This window comes from Electrona antarctica (genome assembly GCF_951216825.1).
Source record: "Electrona antarctica genome assembly, contig: scaffold_25, whole genome shotgun sequence".
Classification (NCBI taxonomy): domain Eukaryota; kingdom Metazoa; phylum Chordata; class Actinopteri; order Myctophiformes; family Myctophidae; genus Electrona; species Electrona antarctica.
Window position 1 is genome coordinate 9,470,123 of NW_027637034.1, and position 13,083 is coordinate 9,483,205.

The 13,083-nt window shown below is 43.5% G+C and overlaps 1 long non-coding RNA gene across 1 annotated transcript in view; it reads left to right on the forward strand.

Annotated features, from left to right (window-relative positions):
* LOC306919294 overlaps positions 1–12,076 on the forward strand; it is a 34,927-nt gene extending 22,851 nt beyond the window's left edge. The window contains exons 5-6 of the long non-coding RNA XR_013789503.1: positions 7,363–7,506; positions 10,090–12,076. This is a non-coding gene — a long non-coding RNA (uncharacterized lncRNA). The remainder of the gene's footprint in view (positions 1–7,362; positions 7,507–10,089) is intronic.
* The last annotated feature ends 1,007 nt before the right edge of the window (positions 12,077–13,083 follow it).

Sequence of the window (13,083 nt, forward strand, 5' to 3'; positions counted from 1 at the left end):
TTAGCCTTCACAATAAAGGCATTCCAGCTTTCACAAGTTGAGAAGAAAAGGGTTCCCCCACACTGTCTTCACTTATAGAGCAGCAGTTTATTCAGAGTGACAACGTTTCGATCTAAACGAACTTCATCAGGTATCCTAAGGGCCGATTCATACTCCTATTTTACCGCTGTTTCGGCGCTGTAGTGCCGAAATGATTTCGGCTCGTCAGAAATTTTCAGTCGCACCGAAGAGCCGACTTTAGGACGGTCCCCGCCCCCCCGAACCTCAAATGACGTCACATTGTAGGCTCTACAGAGCCGAACCGACTTTTATTCGGCTCTAAAATAGGAGTATGAATCGGCCCTAATAATAAAGGTTGTTTAGACCGAAACATTGTCACTCTGAATAAACTGCTGCTCTATAAGTGAAGACAGTGTGCGGGACCCTTTTCTTCTCATGATTCGCATTCGGTTGCTGGCTCCTACAGACCTGTCCTTGTAGGTGTGCACAAGGCCTTTTCTCTACAAAGCTTTCACAAGTTTAAAAGAGCTATTATTACAGTATCCGTATATATGGGCATATTTCACATAGGCTATATGACATTGCAAAAGGGTGCAGGAAAAGTGGGCACTAAGCATGTAAAGATACACACAACTCACAATACGATATGTACCATGATATGAGGTTCACGATACGATTTTTCACGATATTGATTGATCTTCCCGACCAAGCTTTTGGTCGGGAAGATTCCATAGAGCCTTCTAGGAGAAAACTAGCTAAAACATAGAGAACCAGCTAAAACAAAAACACTGAAACTTTGTTGGTTGATTAAACACAACGTGCCACGCTGCCACCGAAAACTAGCTTCCCGTAGCTTATTACTTTTGCGCTGTGTAACGTCGCTTCGGCCAACAAAACACAGCTCTCAAGTGAAGCTTGACTGGTGCTTGACTTGTGCTTCGTTGTACGATGGGTTGCATGCTGAAAATAGTTGATCTACAAGCTCACAACGCATCGCATCCACAATATGTTGTGAGTTTGTAGATCGGCTATTTGCAGGTACGCGGAAATATGCAGGATGTGAGACGTTTAGAAACTTTAGCCTTCACAATAAAGGCATTCCAGCTTTCACAAGTTCAGAAGAAAAGGGTCCCCCACACTGTCTTCACTTATAGAGCAGCAGTTTATTCAGAGTGACAACGTTTTGATCTAAACGAACTTCATCAGGTATCCTAATAATAAAGGTTGTTTAGACCGAAACGTTGTCACTCTGTCTTCACTTATAGAGCAGCAGTTTATTCAGAGTGACAACGTTTCGGTCTAAACAACCTTTATTATTAGGATACCTGATGAAGTTCGTTTAGATCAAAACGTTGTCACTCTGAATAAACTGCTGCTCTATAAGTGAAGACAGTGTGCGGGACCCTTTTCTTCTCATGATTCGCATTCGGTTGCTGGCTCCTACAGACCTGTCCTTGTAGGTGTGCACAAGGCCTTTTCTCTACAAAGCTTTCACAAGTTGAAAAGAGCTATTATTACAGTATCCGTATATATGGGCATATTTCACATAGCCCATAGGCTATATGACATTGCAAAAGGGTGCAGGAAGAGTGGGCACTAAGCATGTAACGATACACTCAACTCACAATACGATATGTACCATGATATGAGGTTCACGATACGATTTTTCACGATATTGATTGATCTTCCCGACCAAGCTTTTTGCTTTTTTCACAATGTTTATTTAACTAGGCTACATGTATTGCAAAAGTAGCATTACTTTTCATGTAAAATTACTTAATTTCTGTGCAACAACTGTAAATATGCTTTCTTGTTTAGAACCTAGCTCGAGTTAACATGTAAACAAATAGCTTTCTTTGATGTAATCTTAGGATAGATGTAGACCTATTTGACAGTGCAGAAACATAATTGCCTTCCTTGATGTAGCCTATTAATGAGCATCAACAGCCATCACCTGGGCACAGACACATACACCGCTCCCCTCTGCAGGCCTCTATACTACTGATTTTCTTTTTATTAAATCGATATACAGGTCCATCCCAACGAATTGGAATAATCTGAAAAACTTAATTATTTGCCATAATGTAATAAAATTAAATAAACTTTCATATATTTTAGATTCATTCCACAACTGAAATAATTCAAGCCTCATATTGTTTTAATATTGATGATTATGGCGTACAGTTCATGAAAATCAAAAAATCCCATCTCAATGAATTAGAATATTTTACGAGACCACTAAAAAAAAGATTTTTTTAAAATGAGAAATGTCGACCATCTGAAAAGTATATTAATGTATGCAGTTAATACTTGGTCTGGGCTAATTTTGAGCAAATTATTTCATCAATGGGGCGTGGCATGGAGGTGATCAGCCTGTGGCACTGTTTTTTTTTTTTTAAGATATTTTTTTGCGGCTTACGCCTTTTATTAGTTTTTGAAGGGACAGACAGTAGGCTGACAGGAAACGGGAGAGAGATGGGGGAAGACATGCAGTAAAGGCCGTGTCGGGCTCGGGAGTCGAACCCGCGGCACACTGCGACTGGATTACCAGTCGGGTGCCCAGACGGTTACGCCACCGCCTGGGCAGCCTGTGGCACTGTTGAGGTGTTATGGAAGCCCATGTTTGCTTTGATAACAGTCGTAAATTAATTTGTATTGTTCAGTCTTATGTCTCACACCTTCCTCTTGACAATACAACCTAGATTCTGTGGAGTTCCTCCCCCTCCCCGTTCTTCTTGGCCATCTCCTGGTCAGTCAGCATTTTATAGGGGATTCCCTTCGCAAATTTGTTAACATAATTGCCAAATTTTTTGCACACTAAGTTCCCCAGGATTTTAAACCCTTTTAGTTCGTCCATGGTGTAGCTGGACTCCAAGAGGTACCCCGTGACCACTGAGTGGTCAATGAACTCATTGTTCATATACAAACCCACACAAGAGATCAGCGTCAGGAGTTTGAGGAGGGTCAGTTGCTTGGCCTCTGAGGTGGCATGTACCACTGCTGGGGGGAGCCTCTTGAGGACCTCTGGCATCCAGGGGAACCCCAGCTCCGTGTACCTGGCGCACCTTTTAGCAAACTGCCCGTCTTCGAGCAGCTTCACAATCACCCTGGTGGTGTAGGTCTGGACGGGCAATACAAGGACAAAGGGTTGTTCCCCCTCATCATGGATACACTTGTAGTTTGGTGCATCCCACATGGCGCTTGCGTGCCTTTTTGCTGACCAGTATCGCGTCAGAGGAAAGAAGACCGGCTTCTCCTCTCTGAGGCCGGCCAACAGAACGGCTGCCGGATCCCTTCCCGCCCTCTTCACGATGTCGACCGCCCGGGCGAAGGTGTGCCCTGCCCGGAAGTGTTTCAATCTGTCCAAGACTTCCTCCACCAACTTCGTGTAGGACTGTTGGTCCTTGACGCACTCCTGGGGATGTTGGGCGGTCCTGCTCAAGGGAGCCATGTCCACCACGGCAACCTCAAATAGGTCCTTGAGCAGAACCATGAGCAGCTCCTTCCCCAGGATGTTAGGGTTGGCTCTGGTGCTGTCCACCAGCAACCAGAGCCTCCTAATCAACACCATGGTGAAGGAGCTGCTCATCCAGTTGGTCAGTGGTGGGGGAGTATTGCCAGCACTGGTGCTGGACCAGGGCGTCAGTGCTATGAACCCCCTCGACCTGGAGGAACTGTTCCAGTGAACAGATGAACAGCCCAGGGCGGCGCTGTATTGGTTGTCCTCGGGGCACCTGGGCTGCCCGTGGAACAGTTCCTCCAGGGCGAGCTCGTACTGGTAGGACTGCCAGGTGGAGTCGTATCCCCCATGGAACGCGTCCGCCTCCAGCCGCCGTACCAGGGTTCCCAACAGATACTCCCCCACCCTCTGACATACGGACATTAGACCCTCCCCGCCCTGGTTCTCAAACGGAACCAGCATGGGTTCCTGGGCGAGGAGGGTCTTCAATGCGTCAGCATCCATCAGGTCAGAGGCGGCAAGGCCTAGGGGGATGTGCCCTCTCTCCATCCGGAGAACCCCCTCCAGCCTTGCCGCCATCTTGACCGTCAATTTGCTGACCAGGTCCCTCATGTGGGCCAAGTAGGCCAGTGCCCGTCGCTGCATTGCCATGTTTGTCTCCAGTTTCTGCAGGAAACAGTTTACTATGACCCCGGAGACGGGGTGCTTATAAAAAGGCGTCTGATGCTGGTGGGGCCCATCGGCATAGAGCTGAACAAAGTTCAGCGCCGCCGCACGGTGAGGCTAGCGGGTACAACGGTACACTGTAGCCTCCACCCGCCGTCCACATAGGCCAAGGTGGACCCTTGTACCCGCTTCCACTCCTATAACTGAAGGGCTCATCCTCCTGAGAGGTAGGTGTTTTTTAAGAATGGGCCAGTGGTTGGTAAGTCCACCTTTGGCCCTTTCTGGCACCAACAGGTAGTGTATTTTGGCTTGCACGAAGCGTGCATGGGGGATCTGCACCACCACCCCGTCTATGTCGTTCCCGAAGCGTAACATCCGTTCCGCTTCGAGAGTTGGAACACAGACTGGGTGGATGGCAACAGGATCGCCCATGTCCCTGTGCACAAACCCATGCACATCCCCGGCATATTCCTCGAATGAGGAGAGGATATTGTTTGTGTTGAACACAGCCGCCTCACTGTATCCCTCCAGTGTGGGTGGGGTGTTCTCTAAGATGAGAGGCTCCAGCCCACGGGCTGGCTCATCCTCAGCCTCAACCACAGCCGGGGGAGAGCGTTGTTGGGGCTCGGGGGATGTGATGGGGCTCTCCGATGCCAGCCTGGATGGCCAGAAATTGAGCCTCAATTTGATCCAGCTCCTCCAGATCCAAGACATCAAAGCTGGCATTGTCCATGCTGACGTCCATGCTGGCATCATGGACGTCCTGGGCTTCGCTGCTAGCCTCCTCTGACTCAGAGGAGGGGCTGTGGGAACGGGCTGGCTGAGGGGGTCTCATTGGGGCAAGGGTATTGTGAGTATGGTCATAGGGGTGGACCACCAGGGTGGCCTCCTCCATTAACTCCAACTCTATTACTTGCACAGAGTCCATTTGTTTTTGTTTAAAAAAAAAAAAATGAACAGGGCTTCGCCGTACCTTCTCTTTAAGTGTTTTTTTTTTTAAACCAAAAAGAAATTGGCCAGGGCTTCGCCGTACCTTCTCTTTAAGTGTTTTTTTTTTTTAAACCAAAAAAAAATGAACAGGGCTTCGCCGTACCTTCTCTTTAAGTGTTTTTTTTTTTTAAACCAAAAAGAAATTGGCCAGGGCTTCGCCGTTCACTGTTTTTTAAAAAAAAAAAAAAAAAAGAGAGAAAAGGGCTTCGCTGTCGAATCGGATTTTTTTCCGAAAAGGAACAGAGCATCCGCTGTATTTGTGAGTAAGTGTATACAGTTAAAAAAAATAGATATAATATATAGTATGGAACCAGCACCGTCAATCACGGGTTAGGGTTAGGGTTAGTCGCGCACCCCCTAGAAGGCGCTCGCACACCACAAGGGGTGCACGCACCACAGTTTGGGAACCACTGGCCTAAATCATCACTGTGTTTTGTCATGTCCAAAGTCTCAACACAACCATCTGTTATGATATTTTACAGCACTGTGTGCCTCCGTACATTGACGAGCTTTATGCTGATGCTGATCTTCCTTTTCCAGCAGAGTGTGTTGACTCTGGACTCTTTTTAGAGTACATTGTGCTTCAGTATGTTGACAAGCTTCATGGAGATGCTAATTTTCCTCTCCAGCTGGATTTGGCACCTGCCCACAGAGCCAAAACTACTAGTAACTGGTGTACTGACCATGGTATTACTGTGATTAACTGACCAGCCAACTGGCCTGACCTGAACTCCACAGAGAATCTAGGTTGTATTGTCAAGAGGAAGGTGTGATATATATAAGACTGAACAATACAAATTAATTTACGACTGTTATCAAAGCAAACCTGGGCTTCCATAACACCTCAGCAGTGCCACAGGCTGATCACCTCCATGCCACGCCCCATTGATGAAATCATTGGTTCAAAAGTAGCCCAGACCAAGTATTAACTGCATACATTAATATACTTTTCAGATGGTCGACATTTCTCGTTTAAAAAAATCTATTTAAATTTGTTTTAGTGGTCTCGTAAAATTCATTGAGATAGGATTTTTAGATTTTCATGAGCTGTACGCCATAATCATCAATATTACTACAATAAAAGGCTTGAATTATTTCAGTTATGTAATGAATCTAAAATATATTAAAGTTTATTTGTATTACATTATGGCAAATAATGAACATTTTCAGATTATTCTAATTCGTTGGGATGGACCTGTATATTGTCGGGATTAATATCGATATACGATATATCGTTACATGCCTAGTGGGCACCTAAACATTGTATGTGGGCACCTCAGTTTTAATTGGCATTTATTTTTCCAAAATGTAAAATAAAAAGGAGTTAATTTGTATTGTTTAATGTAATGTGTGGATATATTGTAAAAAATGTCACTTTATTAATCCCAAAGGGATTAAAAAAAAAAATTGTTTGCATTTTTTTTCAGCCCTACTCTGTGGTTCTATGGGCTGTGGCAAAACGTTTGACAATAGCTCGCAGTAACGTATTAAAAATAAAAAATAGATAAATAAATAAATGAAAAAATAACTACACCGTTTGAATGGTGATTAATAATAATAATAATAATACATTTTATTTATATAGCGCCTTTCAGGTCACCCAAGGTCGCCTAACAAAACAGAAAAGAAATACAATATAATAAAGCAAGTTTAAAATAAACACAAAGGCCTGCAGCAGACCCTTACTCAAGGTGAGCATAGGCTTGTCTGAATAGGTGAGTTTTGAGGTGGGATTTGAAGGTGGGGAGTGAGTCCATGTTTCGAATGTCAGGGGGAAGGCTGTTCCAGAGGCGAGGGGCAGAGCGGCTGAAAGCTCTACCCCCCATGGTGGACAAACGAGCTGGGGGAACAGTGAGGTTGGTGGAGGAGGCAGACCTGAGTGCCCGGGTGGGAGTGTTGATATGGATGAGATCAGACAGGTATGGGGGGGAGAGGTTATGGATGGCATTGAATGTGTTGAGGAGGATCTTGAAGTCTATGCGGTATTTGATGGGTAGCCAGTGGAGTTGGTGCAGAACGGGGGTGATGTGGGAGATGGCAGGGGTTTTGGTGATGATGCGGGCTGCAGCGTTCTGGACCAGTTGGATTTTAATCATTAATTATGATTCATAATTTTGAAGCTGTGATTAATCTGATTACAAATTTTAATCATTTGACAGCCCTACTTCTTTTATATTGTCTTTTCAATAACACCCTTACTGAATGATAAGTAGCCTACAATCTGTTTATACCGGTGATTTCCACAGAGCACCACAGGGAGAGGTCTACAGTATCTAGAGAGATGGCCTCCAAAAGACACTCAACGTTTTCAGAGGAACAGCCAGAGGTGGACCAGAGACGTGGACTGTTTGATGCGAAGATGCAACCTGTAGTAAAGTTGTACCGTATAGGTATGTGCTGTTTTAAGGGATATTTCACTTTCAACATAATTGTTTAATTAAAGTGTTAACTTGCTCGACTTTATTCAGTATATAGATATTTGATATGCCCCCTTCCTATACAAACCCATTGTAACTTCAAACTCCATAGCAACCATCATAGATACACCGAAAACAACCATCCTTGGCTCTGTTGACTGATATTGTCCTTCTAAAATATGAAAAATAAATAAACACGCCCCTCACATAGAGGGACGTGTATATTTATTTTTCATATTTGTTTTTAGAGAAAATTAAAAATAAATACAATAAAGGGGGCTGTTGTCACGCTCGCTATTCTCTCATGTTTATCCTTATAGTTTTTTTATTTTAGTGGCCTTAACAGAGGGACAGCCATAGCTGAATGGCTGTGAAACATCGAATGCCATTGACAATGAATGGCCAGTTTTGAGTGTTTGTGTAAACACTTAGTGCTTAGTTTACGATCGTCAAAAAGCTTCACTGCAGCAGTTTTTCACTAACCTTTGAAGAATCACCCAGTCTTGATTGTACCTCCATTTCACGAAAATCTGCCTTAAAGGTGCCATTGTTAAAACATATTCCACCACCGCGTTCAACAACAACATGCCATGACACCCCATAGCCAATGCATTGTGCCTCGACTTCCCAGAAGCCCTGAGAAGCTGTTTTGGGGGGTTTTCCTCCAGTCACGTGATCCAAACATGTGACGTATCCGAGGCAAACCTTGTAACCCTCAAAAGTTTTCAGAAACGGCAAAATGAAACAATTACAACACAACTCGTGTAACTCATGAATGCAGAACAGATGAACGTGTTTGAAAAAAAGAAAAAAACATTAATATCCGTGAGACATTCTTAGGAGTTTGCATCATTCTTCGACAGTACAATTCTTAACATCCGAGCTGGTATCACAAATTTGGCTGCTAACACTAATCCACCAACTGCTAACACAGCCAATTTTGCCTTGTATGATAGTGTTGATCGCCCTAGGGTAAGTCTGGTATCCTTCTCCTTCTTCATCCACATGTTCATTGGACACTATTCCCATCCCCTTCCTCAAAGAGGTCTTAGACAGTGTCATTGGATATATCCAAAAAAATGTAAACTGCTCCATAAAATCAGGCGTCTTTCCGGACGCACTGAAAACTGCTGTGGTCAGTGTTAGGAAACTATAGAAATCATTTCTAATCTGCCCTTTCTGGGCAAAATCATAGAAAACAATTATCTTGAATAATTGGTGCATAATACATTTCAATCCGGCTTCAGAAATGGTCATAGCACTGAAACAGCTCTTGTAAAAGTAGTAAATGATCTAAGGTGGCCACTGCCAAGAAAAATGTATCCGTTCTCCTATTCCTCTTAATACATCGCTTGGAGCACTGGATTGATCTGGCAGGCACAGCCCTGTCTTGGTTTTTGTCATAGTTAACAGACAGAAGCTACTCTGTTAATTTAACTGATTTTGCTCCAGACAAACACAACATCAGTTCTGGTATTCCTCAGGGCTCAATCCTAGGCCCTTTGCTGTTTTCTCTGTACGTACTGCCTGTTGGGAGAACTCATTAGCACCCATTTTTATGCTGATGAGACACAGCTATATCTTTCTGTAGACCCAGACTCTGATCTTGACCCATTATTGACCTGTCTAACCACCATTAAATGTTGGATGAGCGAGAACTTTCTCATGCTAAATGACGGAAGTCCTCATAACTGGTTCTAGAGCGCAGAAAGAATCAATATAGTAGAATACCAGGTTACCGAGGATAGTCTCGGTAACCTGGTTGTAGAAAGCAAGTTCACGGTAAAGAACCTATTATCGATTCTGAGCTGAATTTTAATGCGCACATTAATCAGGCTACCAAGACTGCCTTTTCTCATCTTCGAAGCATCTCACGAATTAGAGCATATCTGTATTTAGACGATGCCAAAACGCTGATCCATGCCTTTGTCTTCTCTCAACTTGACTATTGCAATGCCCATTTTTCTGGCCTACCAAAGAAAACAACAGACGGATTGCAACTTGTACAAAATGCGACAGCTAGAGTTTTAACAAAAGTAAGATGAGAGATCACATTACTCCGGCTCCCTGTGGTTTTTAGGATTGATTTTTAAATTGTTTTACTCGTTTTTGAAGCTCGTAATGGTCTTGCACCTTCTTATCTCCATGATTGTCTGCTTCGATATGTCCCTTATATATATGTCCAAAAAAGGACATAGTGCCCGATTGAAGGCAGCACACAGGCTTCTGTGTGTGGCCTAGAGGGCATGTGTGCAAGCGCTGCACTCCTGTTCAGGCAACGTGCGACACAAACTTTATTTTGGAAACCCAGCCATTGTAAGAACTGGAGTCACCACTACATCCCCACTATAATATATGTGACACCCTGTCAAAATCATTATTATTGGAATAAAATAAATAAATAATTACTAATATTTACCCGGACAAGTGAGTTCTTGTCCACAGGACAAGGGGCTCAAAAATGTGTATGAGCACGGAATGTGATGTATGAGAATGTATGATAAGAGCACCCCCCCACTTCACACGAGTGTGATGTTTTTTTTTCTTTATTCCTAGCCGCCCCACACCTCCATGTGTGTAAAGAGGAGGTTTTCAATGAACAGGAGAGGAGCTCCAGTCTGGTCCAGGAGGTACCACAACCTCCACAGATTAAAGGGGGACATGAGGAGCTACTTCAAAGACCAGAGGAGGCTGATGAGTCAACGTTGACATTACTAGCAGTGAAAAGTGAAGATGGTCATGATGATGAAAACAGAGAGACAAAGCCTGTAGCCAGCACTTCAACTCAACACATGAAAACACAAGCTAATGTAGAGGACTGTGGAACATCACAGCCAACTAGTGACGACCAGCTCCTCTCTTCACACTGTTCTGAATCTGATACTGAAGACAGTGAGTTGGAGAACAGTGAATATCAGTCAACTGAATCTGACACTGAAGACAGTGATGATTGGTTGGAGACCAGTGAAGGTCAGTCAACTTTAAACACACTGAAATCACACAAGACTCAACATGTGGAAGGACAAAGATTATCTTTGAGCAGCAAGCTGTCCCAGGACCTGAAATCATCAAAACAAACTGACTCCATGAGGAGTCACACAGGGGAAAAGCCCTTTAATTGTGACATGTGTGGTAAAGGTTGTTCTCATAAAGGTGGTCTAAAAACACACATGAGGACTCATACAGGGGAAAAGCCGTTTACTTGTACAGTTTGTGGAAAAGGCTGGGCTGAGAAGGGTCATCTAAAAAAACACATGAGGACTCATACAGGGGAAAAGCCTTTTACTTGTACAGTTTGTGAAAAAGGCTTGGCTCAGAAGGGTTCTCTAAAAGTACACATGAGGAAACATACAGGGGAAAAGCCGTATACTTGTACAGTTTGTGGAAAAGGCTGGGCTGAGATGGGTCATCTAAAAACACACATGAGGACTCATACAGGGGAAAAGCCGTTTACTTGTACAGTTTGTGGAAAAGGCTGGGCTCAGAAGGGTGATCTAAAAGTACACATGAGGAAACATACAGGGGAAAAGCCGTATACTTGTACAGTTTGTGAAAAAGGCTGGGCTCAGAAGGGTGATCTAAAAGTACACATGAGGACTCACACAGGGGAAAAGACCTTTACTTGTGATGTGTGTGGTAAAGGCTGCGCTTCTAGTGCTGTACTAAATCTACACATGAGGACTCACACAGGGGAAAAGTCCTTGTTTATTTGTGATGTGTGTGGTAAAGGCTGTCCTGCGAGAGGTGATCTAAAAGTACACATGAGGAAACATACAGGGGAAAAGCCGTATACTTGTACAGTTTGTGGTAAAGGCTGCGTTACTAGTGCTAAACTAAAAATACACATGAGGACTCACACAGGGGTAAAGCCCTTTACTTGTAATGTGTGTGGTAAAGGCTTTGCTCTGGGTGTTAATCTAAAAATACACATGCGTAGTCATACAGGGGAAAAGCCCTTTACTTGTAACGTGTGTGGTAAAGGCTGTTCTCAGATTGGTCAGCTAAAAATACACATGCGTAGTCATACAGGGGAAAGGCCCTTTACTTGTAACGTGTGTGGTAAAGGCTTTGCTCAGATTGCTCAACTACAAACACACATGAGGACTCACACAGGGGAAAAGCCCTTTACTTGTATTGTGTGTGGCAAAGGATTTGCTCAAAGTTCTCATCTAAAAAAACACATGAAGACTCATACAAGTTAAAGGCATTTTTTTTTTAAACTTGTAACGTGTGGTAAAGACTTTGCTATCAATCGTGATCTAAAAAAACACATGAGGACTCATAAAAGGGAAAAGCCCATTGACACTTGAGGGCTCATACAGGGGGGGAAACCCTTTAGTTGCAGTTAGGGGCAAATGCTTGGGTCAAAATGCACATCTGAAGCTAATGAGAAATACAGGGAAGAAGTGGTTAGTTGTATTGTAATAAATGCACATTTTCCCCATGAACCCATTTGAGTTGACACATGATATAACACAGACAATTGAACGATCCTTCATTCTAATCCACACAATGGCAAGTGATAGATACTAAAACATTGGAATCACATTGCTCTCAAAGGGCACCTACGGATGGCTGCAATTCGAAACTGGCCCCCGTAAAATCGGAATCCCCCCCCCCCCCCGCCCCCCCCTTTTTTCCCCTCACTGTATATTTTTCTTTTCCCTTTTTACCTCCTTTTTGATGAATTCTTTTTTGATGAATTCCTGTTCTGTCTATAGAAGTGTCTATTTGTACGTCTCTAAATGTTTTGATGATTTGAACATGGTGGACCCTGTTGGAAACAAGTGTAATGCTTAATTGGGTCGTCCACTCACAGTTAACAGCCTTTGTATTGAGTTTGTGCTTGAAATGTACTGTAATTCTGCAAACTGTTAATAAATTCTTCAATCAATCAATCAAACATAATCTGACAACTGTAATGGGAATTTTAGAATGCCAACTACAGTGCCAAATATATGCATATTGTGTATTTATCTCCCTTCCATTAAGTCTCTTTGCTCACCAATGTGCTCAGTCTAATTCATGCAGCTGTCAATCAGCTGACTTGACTCCTCCACGCTGTCAGCAAAGGTATACTTATTTGTGGTCGCCCTTATGTTTAGCGCAGATCTGTATATGGACAGTTAGTATTTGCATCTCTTTTAAGACAAGACTATAAGGACTGTCTGAGAATGGGGTTGGGGAGGCTTGCGCCCGGAGGGGCTGGTGGAACAGGCAAGGAAGCCTGTTCCTCACTCTCTGTATGTATGTTACTCTGCTGTCTGTCTTCGTGGTCCCTCTGGCGTTTGTTGCTCCTCCTTGTGTCCACATCTTCATTTGAGCTGTGCCACGTAATCTGTGGATATGGGCCCTGTGTGTCTGTGTAACGAGAATCATTATTTTCCCATTACACAATATCAACATGACATGACATGATTAAAGACCACCACGATTAACAACCACGATTAACTTTTTGATTGATTGATTATCTTTTGTATGTAAAACCTATATAAACATGGCGCAAAACGTTTAGACATTTTGCCCTTTTGTATATTTGGTTAATCTATG